The following is a 13,304-nucleotide window of genomic DNA, read 5'->3' as shown; positions in this document are numbered from 1 at the left end:
CCGCCTCCTCGGCGCTGCCCGCCGCGCCCGGGGGCAGTGTGTTCCCGGCGGGCGGCGGGCCCCTGCTCACGGGCGGCGCGGCAGTGCACATCTCCGCCGCGGGCGCGGCCAAGGCCACCCTCTACTGCCGTGTCTTCCTGCTGGACGGGACCGAAGTGAGCGTGGACCTGCCGGTGAGTGCCCGGGCCGGGCCGCGACACCTGCACCCGCGCCCCATGGGGCAGCGCCCCCAGCCCCCTGCTTCTGTCCCGGGTGCTTGCCCAGCGCCCCTCTGGGATCCCCTCCCCCTTCTCTGCCGGTCCTCTTTAGCTCGGCTCCCTCTCTAGCCACTGGTCGGGGCGCATCTTTGGCCCGCGCCCTCTGCCTGGGACGTTGCGTCTTCTCTGGCGCCCACCTGGTCCTCAGGGCCTCACCCCCTCCCCAGCGCAGCTAGTCCCCGCCCCTCGGCACAGTGGCCGGAGTTCCTAGTCTGTGTTGCCTTTCCGTTCCCCTCCGCCCCCTAGTCTAGCGACCACCTTCCAGATACTGGGTTATTGAGCAGGAAAAATCTCAAAGCAAGGTAGTGCAGCCCTGGGACACCCTACAGCCACCGCGCGCAAACTCCGCTTCGGGCCTGGGTGGGACGGGCAGAGGAGAGCCCCCGTATTTTGTCCGGCAAGTGCCCCAAGTGTGAGGAGACAATTTCTCTTTACTGATCCCCCAAATCTTAGGTGTCCCCACGCCCATCCCACCGAATCCCTCAGGTCCGAAGGCCCTCCAGGGTTGGAGCTATTTAGGAGCTAAACCCACGGACGTGGTCAACTTTGCCCGGCAGAGACCTTGATGCAGCGCTGCGAGTCAGCTCTGGGGCCCCGGAACCTGGTTCAACACCCCCACTCCCCCTCCCCTCGGGCAGCCACACGACCCAGACTGTTGTGCGTGGCTCGGTCGGCACCTGAAGTGGTAGCTATGGGGCCTTGGCCCCAGCCAGCCAGCCTCCCACAGGTGGTTGCACCTCGCCCCGCTCCAGCGGAGAGATGGGCCCGTACTGCTGGCCTCGGCCGGGGCGTCCAGCCTCCGAAGAGGCTTCCTGGCCGAAGGGGCCAGCTCAGATCCCATCAGACCCACACATTAACCGGGCGCCTGCTGTATGCCCTGCGCTGCGGCAGACTGTGCCTTCGGGAATCTCTGGGTGTGACTGAGCACAGCAGTAATTGAGTTTTAGATGAATGTTACAGATCGTCCCGAGGGTTTTAAGGGAAGAAATAACATACCTAGACTTGCAAAGAAATCATTTAGGCCTTTCCGGGTGGCAGGAATTCTTTGGGCTTCAAGACAGAGCTAGGAACATGTAACGGTATTAAGTGGGGAAACCAGAGCCTGCTTGGTTTAGGGTTTAATAATTCCCTGAGTAGATTTAATTTTGAGAGTTTCAATTTATGGCAATGTTATTTTTTGTGGTTGTTGGTTCCCTCCATAGACTGTCATTTTGTTATGAAAATACTCTTCCTGGGCCTTTTTAATCATGGAAAAGGAGCCAGTATTCTGGTGCTTAGAGCTGTTGTCTTTAAAATAGCATTAATGTTACCACTTCCGAAAAATGAGGCTCTCTGCCTTTTGTTCAGCTGTGAGAGGACGCTTTGGAGCCCAGGAGGGGAGGAGAGGTGTGCACGCTGCCTCTGGAGTGGGCAGCTTGGATTTGGAGAAGATGTGGCGTAGTTTGCATCTGAGAAAAGAATGCTATCCTTGGGAACTTCGAAAGTGCTCCTTGCTGGTGGTTTTCTGATCTGTTCCCGAGAGATAATCCATTTATAAATGTATTGCTGCTGTCAGGTTTGTTGGCCCGGCTTAAGTGGTGTTTCTGAGGTGAAGAATGCAAACGGAATAAAGTGCATGCTCGGTAGATTGACAAGGACAGGTACATAGACAAGTGGGTTGGGGAATGCTGACCTATTACAGCCAGAAGAGCCCTGCCAGGAGCATGGGGAAGAGGACATTGGCATCTTCCTTTATAAAAGGCTCCAGAATTCACCCACCCCAAGTTTTCCTCTGATGACAGATTGCTTGATGCCTTTAGGATCAAGAGTTAGTGAATCCCAAATTGTATTTAAATATGCACATGTGTCTGTCTGCCTTGTCTAAAAACAGATAAAAAAGCCAGCCCTAGCTTTTGTCACAGAATAGCCCAGGGAGGAGAGATGAAAAGAAATTACCAGTAAGCACAGCTCATCGATTTAAGGATGTATTAGATATTAGAACTGCAATTGCATAGTCTCTTTGGCTAATCCTTCCAGATCTAAGTGTGTGTTCCTGTCATTAATGCTTTTGGTTACAAGTTTGGCACCAGGGGGCAGTTCCCCCTTTAAATTTGCAGCATTTGTGCTCTTTCACAGGATCATTTCTTCTCTAGATTCTCCTTTTTAAAAGTGCTGTTTCTTAGGCATATGGCCCCACTTACTACAATTCGCTTCTGTGATTTTGTTCTGCATTGCCGGGCTACTTGTCACACCATAGGATTTACCTTTGACCCTCGTATCCCTCAGCTTCGTTCTGTATTTCTGATCACTTGCATAGATACTCAGGGGTTGGCCTGGCTAATGTAGGCTCTTTTGTCATTAAAACCCTCTGGTGGTGTTAATCTTAAGAATTCCTTTACTCACCCAACTAAAAGTGGTTGTGTGTTGTCATAAACCTTTTGATTAGCTTTAGTCAGGACACTTGTGTTCTGAAGTTGCCTAGAATACAGTAACACCCTCAGTATGACAGATCTGTGGCACCTCAGTTCAGTGCAGTTACGCTTTATTGGGTGTCTTTAAAGCTTCGAGCTCTGTGCTGTAGACACAAAGGTGAATGAGACATGCATGGCCTGGAGGCTCGGGGGAGACACAAGGGCATATACTCAAATTCCAAGGGACACTAAGTGACAAAAGTGACAGGCGCAGCCAGATGGGTGCTGGGGTCAGATGGTATAGGGAATTAGACTCCTGGAGAGTTGAATACTTGAAATGATCGACTCTTAAATTTGGTCTTGCTTGGCAAAGCCATGGTCCACTTGTTACATATCAAAAACGAAGAAGCCATTGTATTTGTCTTCACTAAGTCTTGGGACCCCTTTGGTGGTAAGGTAAGTCTCCCCGTTCTCTGGGTGTTCTTAATCTTTGTTGTGGAGCGTCAATAGTTTCTCAGCCTTTGATAAAAGATGAATAAAAAGATGTTTTTAAAAACCCACTTATAGGGACCAGGGGCTTAGTTTAGCTCAGTGATGCAGTGCCTGCCTGGCAAGCATGAGGTCCTGAGATCAGTTTCCAGCACCCCTTCCCCAAAACGAAGCCCACTTATAGAACTAGGGATATAGTTCAGAGTAGAGCTTTTGCCTGTCTCATTTAAGGTGCTAGATTTGGTCCCTAACACTGCAAAAACACCTGCCATCTATAGCATGAAGTGGAAAGTCTGGCTTCCTGTACAGTTTATCTCTCAGGTAGGTCCTTGGCTCCCTCTACCAGCTTAATTGCTATCCTGAGCCACTTCTCTTCAGAAAACTTGGCCCTGTCTTGGAGGGCAACTCCCTCCTGGTAGCCCAGCTGTGCTCAGGCCTCAGGTGTGGTTTGATCCGAGCAGAGCAGGCTGAAGGACGGCGGCCTGCCCTGGCTGCTCTCCTTCTACGAATGCAGCTGAAGATCCCATTGGTGTCTTGGCAGCAGTACCCACTGTTGACTCGTATTAGCTCTCTGTTGACTACATCGCTGGCATCGCTTGTGCTTGGGCGGCTGCTGCTCAGCCCCGCCTCCGTGGCCTGCGTGTGCAATCTTCCAACAAGCAGCTCTGTGCAGAAAGCTGTCAGGATGTGTGGCTGGCTGGTTAGCACTCCCGCCATGCCTTGCGGGGTTCGGCTGGTTGTCCTTTGTAGCATTTGGCGCAGTTATTCTTGCTGTATCTGAAACTTGGCCTTGACTCATTGAGGAATAGTGCAGACGTGAAGAATGCCAGTGTTATCTTCCAGCCTGGCTATGCTGCCTTGGGCAACTTCAGCTCTCTGAGTATTGATTTCCCAGTTTTTAAAATGGGAGGATTAAATGATGAAAAGGATATAAAAAGCCTTGATAAACAGCAAGTTGCTATAGGGTTGCTGGGAGTTTGCATTTTTACAAACTTCTTATTTTTCCTCTTTGGAAAGAATTGGAAGAAAAAAAAATTCTAGAAATGGCCACTAGAAAAGCAAAAATAAAACTATGCTAGGCAGGAGTTGCTTGGGTCTTTAGTGGAAATTGGAAACTTTGTATAGTATGAGGTATGCTTTTTCGAAGTTTCACCTTTGAAGAGCAAAGAATCCCCCCACAAGCTCTCAAAACCGGGGCCTCTGCTCCAATAGAGTACACACAACGCAACACGAAGGTCAGAGGTCTTATTTGAAGCTGAAGGAACTGTAGATAATACATGTTACATCCCTTATGTATATGGGAAAATGAGGCCTTCGGGCATAAGGTGACTTCTCTTTAGTGAGTAGGTAGAACAGTTGGAATGGACAACTTTGGGAACCCTGTTTGGCCATTGAAGATACAGAGCATGAGTCAAGATTAGGATGCTAGTGTGAGCACCCCTAGTTCTCACACATGAAAGGAGTCAGGATAGTTCCAGGCAGTTGGAAGGATTGATTTTCCTAAACAGTGGGAAATGAACAAAATGATTCTCAAACTTCACTGGAGGTAAAGTTCATCGGGGATTTTTTTTTTTTTTTAAGGTTTTGTGGTATCAGGTGGAGGTCTTGCTTTGTGGCCAAAGCTGGGCTCAAACTCCCAGGCTCAATGATCCTCCTGCCTCAGTCCCTCAATTATTTGGACTACAGGCAGTGCTACTATACTTGGCTCCCTGGAATTATTTTCTTTCAATTAAAATTCCTAGAACCCTCCCCAAGAAGTTCTGATTCAGTGGTTCAGGAAGCTGGGGTTTTAATAATAAAGTATACCCACTGCAGGTGATACTAGTAAAGAGGTCCCTTCACACCCTCTAAATGCCCTGATTCTGGTTCTGAGTACTTAGGGCAGCTGGACCATAAATTAAAAACCCCTGTGAGTCTGGTGGGGCGTTTTGGCAGTGTGAGTCAGGTTGACCTGACTTCGGGAGCCTGTTTGAGCTGCAGCTGAGTGGAAACTGGGCTGGAGGAATGTCTTGAGCGCTGTTGTGTCATGGCAGTGGTCCAGGTGAGCATTTAGGGAAGGGGCAGAATAGGTCACAGGTGGAGTAAGGTGAGGTGTGGGGGAGGGGCAAGGTGAGGCAGAGGGGAATCTAGCTGGGGGGGGGGTGCTGTTCTCCTCACCCTCGGGTGTGGAAAGAAATGAAGAGCCATACAGTGCACCCCAAAATGAAGGAGAAGACAGCTGTTTGATTTTGCCCTCTTCCAAGGCCATGGCTACCTTGGTGGCTTCCTTTTCTGTATCTGCATGGTAAGTGTTGGCTAGAGGTGGCCCTGCGATGCGACCCAGCACCTCTCAGACACGAGCGAGTGAGACAGTGAGCAGCCTTGCATAGCCACATGGGTCATAAGTTTGCGTTATTTTTGTTAATACCTTTCTTTGTTTTATTTATTTATTTTTTATTTTAAAATTTTTTTTTGGTTTTTAATTTTTAATTTTTTAAGAGTACAAATTAAAATTAAAACAAAAGAATTACAAGTGATTAAAATAAAAGAATTACAAGTGATATGGCCTTTCGCTTAACAAAATAATTTCACAGTATTTGTTGTAATACATAGTGTCATCTTCCAACCAGTTATTCATATTCCCAGATATATGCATGTAAAATTGGAAGAAGTGAAATGTATAAGAAATTGAGAAGACATAAAGGAGAAACAATTGAAAAAAGGAGATGAAACAAACTAAAGCAATAACTGCTTCTTTTCATAGACCAGCAGAAATACACATACAGTTGTCCAAACCATCCTGCTTACATACATAGATAAATTTCTTTCCCCTACTCCCTCTCCTGTCCTTCATCTCAACTCAGTAACTCTTTCCTTTTGAATAAGTCCATTCCCTTTTGCCAGTGTCTATTGTACTTTTCAGATTCCATTTTTCTTTTTCAGTTTCTTGCACTAAGGTTGTACCAGTAGTGGTTGTACCAGTCTTCACTCCCACCAACAATACAAAAGGGTTCCATTTTCTTTCCATAATTTTATTGACAGGAGAGTCACATGGAGAGAAAACATTCTCTCAGGCTTTCACGGGGAGCACATTGGCCAAGCAATGGCTGTGACTCATCCACATGGTTGACAATGACAAAGGATCTACAATCTGAGGTACAGGATCTCAGGATAAATCCTGAGGGGATTTCACTGACCTTATCAGATCCAAAAGCTACAACTTTTGTTGCATAGGTCTTGCTTTATCTTGGTCTTAACCATCCAGCAGAAAAGTATAAAAACGAGGTATATAAAGTAAAGCCATGGTGTCATGTTGTGCTATAGGGGACTCAGGTCAACAATTTCTGACACTGCCAGTCAAGCGGAAGACCTAGTACCATTATGGACTACTGGACTCTTTTAGAATATTTTGCTGAGTTAACACACCTATAATTTTCAAATGATGGAACTAAACAAAAAAGGGGATATAGATGAATGTCCATTCTGTATCCGTGTATTCAAAATGGTTAGGATAGATATATAGTTACATTCTCTTAATGAATAGAGGAATTTTTTATCATAGATATTTTTTTCTTTCTTTTCATAATTTTATTGAGAAACAAATACCAGAGACAGTTTCAAATCAAATTGGTAGGACAGTTTCAATAATTAACACATTGCCTACATTCTTCTTAGTGGTTAATTGCTGTACAAGATGCGGACATGATATTCTATTTACAAACACCATTAGAACAAATCCCTCTATTCATTAAGAGAATGTAACTATATATCTATCCTAACCACTTTGAAGGGATTTGTTGTAATAGTGTTTGTAACTAGGATATCATGTCTGCATCTTGTACAGCATATAGCCACTAGGAAGAGAGTATGCAATGTGTTAATTATTGAAACTGTCCTTTCTTTGTTTTAAAGGAGGGCTGAGATCAGGTATGAGAACGGTGGGTGGTGAACACCCTTCTGCAGGCAGATACGGCAGCAGTGTAGTCCCTGATGCTTGTTCCACACCTGCTGGATTGTCACCATTGATATTGGGAGAGTGGGTTGGTCTTGGTGGGGGGAAGGGGTGGCAGAGGGTTGTGGGGTCTACCCAGCCTCCCCAGAGCTGGTAACATGACCTACAGTGGTACAGGGTTCTGAACAAATATTAACTTGCTAAGCACTTCCACGTGCATAATCCCGTTGAATTTTGTCCCTAGTATTGAAATAGCAGAAAGTGTGTGGGGGTGGGGACTTAAAAAGTACCCACGCCAGTAACCACAGAAATCCTCCACCTGCTGTTTGTCCTGAAACCCTGTACATTGCATCTCTCCCCACTGCTGGGCTCCCTTTGGTGGGCCAGGGGATGTGTTGGTGCCTGGGTTCCCTGGTCCTCTCTACCCCCATGCTCTGTCTGGAGCCTTCAACAGGAGTCTGCACTCGCTTTGCAGCCCTCTCGCCCAGCTCGCTGCCTGCAGCCGGGTCAGCCGCTGATTCATCTGGGCGTAATTTTCAGGTCTGTGTGTGCATTTCTCCCCCACTCATTGCACATTTAGAACACGTTCGCAGCAGAAGGATTAGAAAATAGAGACGAGATGCTATACCAGCATCTAATATTTCATCAAAGAGAGCCACTGGTAAAAACTGTGGTATGTATCCATCTGTGTATTTTGTCCCATTATTTAAATAAGAATATGTATTTAGAATGATGAACTTACACAGGTTGATATGTTTTCCACCAAACCGGCACAATTAAAGAGGCACGATAGGCCCAGACGTTGAGCCTCTTTAGAGTGAGGCCCTTGGCATTCCTCTCCCTGCATCCCAGCAGTGCTGGTTGGTACTCTGAGCTGTCTGCTGCCTCCCGCTCCTTCCTAGGTGAGAAGCATGCTCCTCTGAGCCCTCCCCTAGGCACCTCCTCTTGCTGGCAGGTTAAAGCTCTTATAGGTGTGGCCTCAGAGTCCCCTTGCCTATGGGAACATCAGCTTTAGGGCAGTGGCAGCCCTCTTGCCTGTTCAGAGATATGCTTGCTTCTGCTGACTTGGCAAGGAGGGCGGAACCCCCTCCCCCACTCTGTCTAACCTCAGGCCTTGTGCAGCCTCTGTGCCTTCTCTCTATTGCTCCATGTATCTCATCCATCCCACTTGATTTTTTTTTTTTTTCTGTATTTTAGGGAACGGTCTACAGGGTGTTCAGGGTCTCACTGTAGATTGGACTCATAGTGATTCTCCTGTTTACAGCCTCCCAAGTGCTGGGATTACAGGCACGTGCCACCACGCCCAGTCTCAGTTGCCATCTTAGTACGCCCTGGGGGTCAGAGCAGGCACGCCAGGCCCAGGGATCGAACCTGTGCCACTTAATTTTAATGTTGGGTTTATTTTTAATTATTTTCCAACATATTTTTCTTCTTCTTTTTTCTTCTTTTTTTGTGGTACCAGGGTTTGAACTCGAGCTTGCCAGGTAGGCACTTATGCCGCTGAGTTATATCCCTGACCCCTACAACATACTTTTCTTTGCCCAAGATAAATTTCCTGTTGGGCCTTTCTGCAGCGTTAAGCATTGGTAGGGACATGGCAGGCAGAAGACAGCTTCTTGAGCTCCCAGTCTGTGGCAGTCTTATGACCTGACATGAAGCAGTGTGGACCATGAGCATGTGACGATGGGGTGCAATGGGAGGAGGTTTGATGCCCAGAGAGCCGTTAGGGTTGTCTCAGAGGAGGTGTAGGGTGCAGCTGTTAGGCAACTCTGGAGTTGCCACTCTGGAGTTGCTGGGGCAGCAGGTGCAACCCCCACCCCCAGGTGGGAGCCTGAAAGCCCCACCCACTCCCTTGTGCTCTGGGCTCCTTGGAGTGGGGAGGATCTAGGACTGTGTGCTTCCCTGAATCTTAGAGCAGCGAGTAAAGGAGCCTCTTGAGGGCAGCTGAGCATTAGGAGCCTGTGGTACAGGCCACCCTCACTGAGCAGCGAGCCTGGTACTGTGCTAATCACTCCTGGGATAATCCCATTGAATGCCCACAAACATTGTGCTGGTACTGACTGTTATTATCCCTGATTTGTAGAGCGGGGGATCAGGGTTCAGCAGGCAGGTTAAGAAACCTCTGTGCCAAGTCACACCGCTGGTGAGGTAGACTTCAGCTTCCAGCTCAGGTAGCCTGAGGCTGGTATGTGGACTGAGATGTCTCTGACAGCTCCACTGAGAATGGGAGGTGTGGGTGGGAGCTGAGCCCAGGTCAGTGGGGACCCCTGAGCCTCAAGAGTTTCTGCTTTTGCAGATCGCTTGGGATTTCCAGAGACTAGAGTTGTATCTTTGGTCAGACTTGTTACATGCAGTATCTTGAGGGTGTCTTCAACACCTAGGTCAAAAGTAGGCAACATTTTTTAGCAGAGCTTCATAGAACCACATTAAAATGGTCACCATGCAAGGCTGGAGCAATAGCTGGATAGGCTAAGCATTTGCCTGGCAAGCACAAGGATATGTTTTTGTTTTTGTTTTTTTGTACTTAGTATAGTGTCTACAGAGTGTACAGGGTCTCACTACATAGATTGGACTCGTCGTGATCCTCCTGTGTTCAGCCTCCCAAGCGTTGGGATTACAGGTGCACACCATCATGCCCTTGCTCAGTCACCGTCTCAACACGCCCTGAGGGCAGGGCCAGCGTGGCATGCCGGGGATCAAACCTTGGCTGCTGCATAAGCAGGTGCTTTAGTCCACTGAGGTATCTGGCCAGCCCCAAAGACCCAAGTTCGATCCCTGGTACTGCATGCCATATTGGCTGCATGGTGAGATCCTGTACCAAATAAACAAAAGTTAAAAAAAAAAAATGATCACCGTGCAAAGCATTTTTCATATCCCCCTCCTGCTTCATAGCAGTTGGTTGACTTCCTTTTGTTCATTTTGTGTGCACACATATAGGCATAATGTGTATCCTTTTCCTTTCTTTTTGTGGAACTGGGGATGAGGGCCTCATGCATCAAAGCAAGCACTGCGCCATGGAGCCATAAACCAGCCCTGTACTTAAATGTTTCTTCCCTCACATCTAAGCTTTCTGACATACTCCTTGCTGCTTGTCATTCTCAGTGTACTTATTCTGGATGCTTAAATCCAGCCTGATTCCAGTGTGAGTGGCCAGGAAATGGTAATACCTGCCTCTGCCTGTCCCTGTGGGTTGGAGGTTGATAGATAAAGCACCCAGTGTTGGTTGGTTATGCAGCCCTACCTCCCAGGCTCACAGAATTCGTTGCTTCCCATAATGGCCTCTGCCTAGGAATGGGCGATCATCCCCTCATAGGGGTCTTGGAGAGCAGATGACCTCTGGCCTCTCGCCTGCTTAGTGTGGGAGAGCTGAACTGGATCTAGATGCCCTGACTCACTTTCCAGCGCTCTTGCCCCAGTCCATGCCTTCCTGTTTGTGTGCTCCTTGGGCTCTCTGGAAAGACCAGAACTCTGTGCAGTTAAACCTCCCTGTCTCTCCTGCACCATTTTGCCTTGAGTCGCTGGCATTTGAGTTCAGCGTGCCATTTCTCAGAAGTTATTGCAGGTTCTTTTCTTTAAAGACATAGCTGGCTGAATGCCCACCTCTTCCTTCTTGAAGCTCAGAACTAGCAGAGTTCTCAAGGATTCTATCCCACCTGTGGGACCATCTGATGCTTCCCTGGTTCTCAGCACTTAGTTTGGTCCGAGGGGAGGATTTACCCACACACCGGCATATCTGAAGACACCATTTACCTTGGTCTGCAGGTATCTGCAGAATTGGCTCCTCTTGGCTTTGTGGTGTCTCCTCTTTTCCTGAGTCTTGACATCCCCTCATGTGGGTTGAAGGTGGCCTGAAAGTGCTGCCCATTAGTCCTGCCAGCCTGCTTGGCCATGTGGACCTGGGCATAGTGCTGCGTGCCTGTAATCCCAGCTTCTAGGGAAGTTGTGGTAGGAGGACGGTAAGTTCAAGATCAGCCTGGGCAGTTTAGCAAGACCCTGTCTCAAAACACATATAAAAACTGCTGGGGAGATAGCTCAGTAAAAGGCGTTGAGTTCAATCCCTAGAGCTGAAAACACAGCAACAAACTGAGCCATAATATAATTTAAAAAATTTTGTGTGTGTGTGTGCGTGCGCGCGCATGTGTGCATGTGTGCGTGTGTGTATGTGGTGCTGGGGCATGCCACTATACCTAACTTAAAATTTTACATTTTCACCAATTGTAAGTATGGCATTCAGTGTCATGAAGTACATTTATATTGTTATGTAACTGTCACAAACTGAAGTTTTGTTCCCTTTATCTCCCTATCTCCTTTCCCCTGAGATCGCGGTGACCACTGTTGTACTTTTTGGTCCCTATAAATGTGACTACCCTAGCTCTATAAATAGAATCCTCCTATATCTGTCCTTTTGTGCCTGGCCTGTGTCACTTAGTATAATGTCACCTGGGTTCCCCCTTGTTACAGCATGCACCAGGCTTCCGTTCCTTTTTAAGGCGAATAATGTACCCATTGCATGGATCATTTAGTTACCCATCTGAGTTAGGGACTTTAATGCAGGTCTGGACCATGGTGACTCTGTCCTGCCTGTTTCTTAGCACTGCCAATATTGATGTGATCTCCAGTCCTTGCCTCATGGTCTCATTTTTGGGATGCTGGCATTGTTCCCCTAGGACTTGTTCTAAACCTCTGCCAGGGCTGCCTGGCCTCACCTGGGGGACTGTGGCGGGCAAGTTTTCCTCTTCCTGCATCTTTTCTGAATTGCTCAGGATTGGCAAATTCTTGAACACATTTTAAAACTTTGAAAATGATGAAATAGAGGTGTAAAAGAATTTGTATAGCATGACTAGTTTTTTAAAAAGGAATACGCAAGCGCAAGGGCTGGGGGTTCGATCCCTGGGCCTGCTGTGCTGGCCCCGCCCCCAGGGCTCACTGAGATGGCAATTGAGACCAGGTGTGGTAGCGCATGCCTATAATCCCAGCACTTGGGAGGCTGTAAACAGGAGGATCACTATGAGTCCAATCTATGCAGTGAGACCCTATACACCTTGTATGCCCTGGCCTATTTAAAAAAAAGAAAGAAAGAAAGAAAAACAAATACAATGAGCATCCCTATGCCTGCCACCCAACTTAAATAAGAGCACCTGGGCTGCAAAAGCCCCTGCCTTCTCTCAAATCACATTCCCGGCTGTCCTTCCTCCTGAGACTTCCTTCTTCCCTTCGTTTTCTTTATGGGTTTTCTTAATTAAGTGACAGACTGCTATTTTGCACATTAGTGAACTTTAACAGATTTTTTTCACTCAATGTTGGATATGTGAGATGTATTTGTTAATGAGGTATCTGTAATTCTCACTGCTCTGGAGTTGCACATAAACATATTGAAAATTTATTTACTCTTTGTGGACGTTTGGGATATTTCCAGTTTGAGGCTGTTTTAAATATACTGCATTGAACCTTTGGGATTGGCTCACTGGTGGGAAGATACAACCCAGCATCTCTCAGGTCTGTACCTAGAGCTGGGCAGGACTTTTAAGAGGCAGAACTGCTGCCCAACTCCCAGCAACCTGTATAGTAAGAGCTTCCCTGATTCCTTCCTCGTCCACATTTGGCATCCTGGAGCTTTTTTGTTTTATTTTACCTGTTTACTAGGAGTGGTGGGAACTCTTGTGGCCTTCACTTTTCCCCTGTTGTAGGGTAGCTGAGCATTTCATTTGTTTGCTTGTGATCCGTATTTCCTCCTAAAATGCTTTGTTTTATAAATTTTGCCATTTGGGGGGTAGATTTGAAATTTGCTCACTGTGTTCAGCCTATTCACGCCTTGTCTTTGTGAGGTGGTCTACCATGTGCCCTCTTCATCTGAGAGCGAGAGAGAGCACTTGGAGCCCCCCAAATCAGTAGGTTTCCTCCACCAATGTTTCCATGTGGGGCAGAAATTAATGTTTCAATTTCATTTTCCCTGGGAAGGAGCTATCGTCAGTGGGTGCTGGTGGCTTTTGGTGCGCTGTGGCAGGATCTGTAGTCTTTATTCTGTTCACTTTTAGAAAATGTTTTCATTAAGGCTGGGTGTGGTGGCACTTGTCTGCAATGCCAGCAGTCGGAAGTGCAGGCAGGAGGATCACATGTTCAAGCCCTGCCCTGGCAGTTTAGCAACTTGGTAAGACACTATCTCAAAATAGAAAAAAGACTGGTGATGTAGCTCTGTGTGAAGGTCCTGAGTTCAATCCCCACAACTACCCCCACCCC

The 13,304-nt window shown here is 47.4% G+C and overlaps 1 protein-coding gene across 1 annotated transcript in view; it reads left to right on the top strand.

Moving 5' to 3' along the window:
* Positions 1 to 6: 6 nt before the first annotated feature.
* The window catches only part of Epb41l4b (erythrocyte membrane protein band 4.1 like 4B), a 138,235-nt gene continuing 124,937 nt past the window's right edge, over positions 7 to 13,304 (top strand). Inside the window, exon 1 of the mRNA XM_023722919.1 lies at positions 7 to 173. The gene's annotated coding sequence lies outside the window, so the exon portion shown is untranslated. The remainder of the gene's footprint in view (positions 174 to 13,304) is intronic.

This window comes from Octodon degus, unplaced genomic scaffold (assembly GCF_000260255.1).
Source record: "Octodon degus isolate 3935 unplaced genomic scaffold, OctDeg1.0 scaffold00094, whole genome shotgun sequence".
Lineage (NCBI taxonomy): Eukaryota > Metazoa > Chordata > Mammalia > Rodentia > Octodontidae > Octodon > Octodon degus.
Note: the sequence above shows the minus strand (reverse complement) of the source record. Positions and strands in the feature narration are given on the sequence as shown.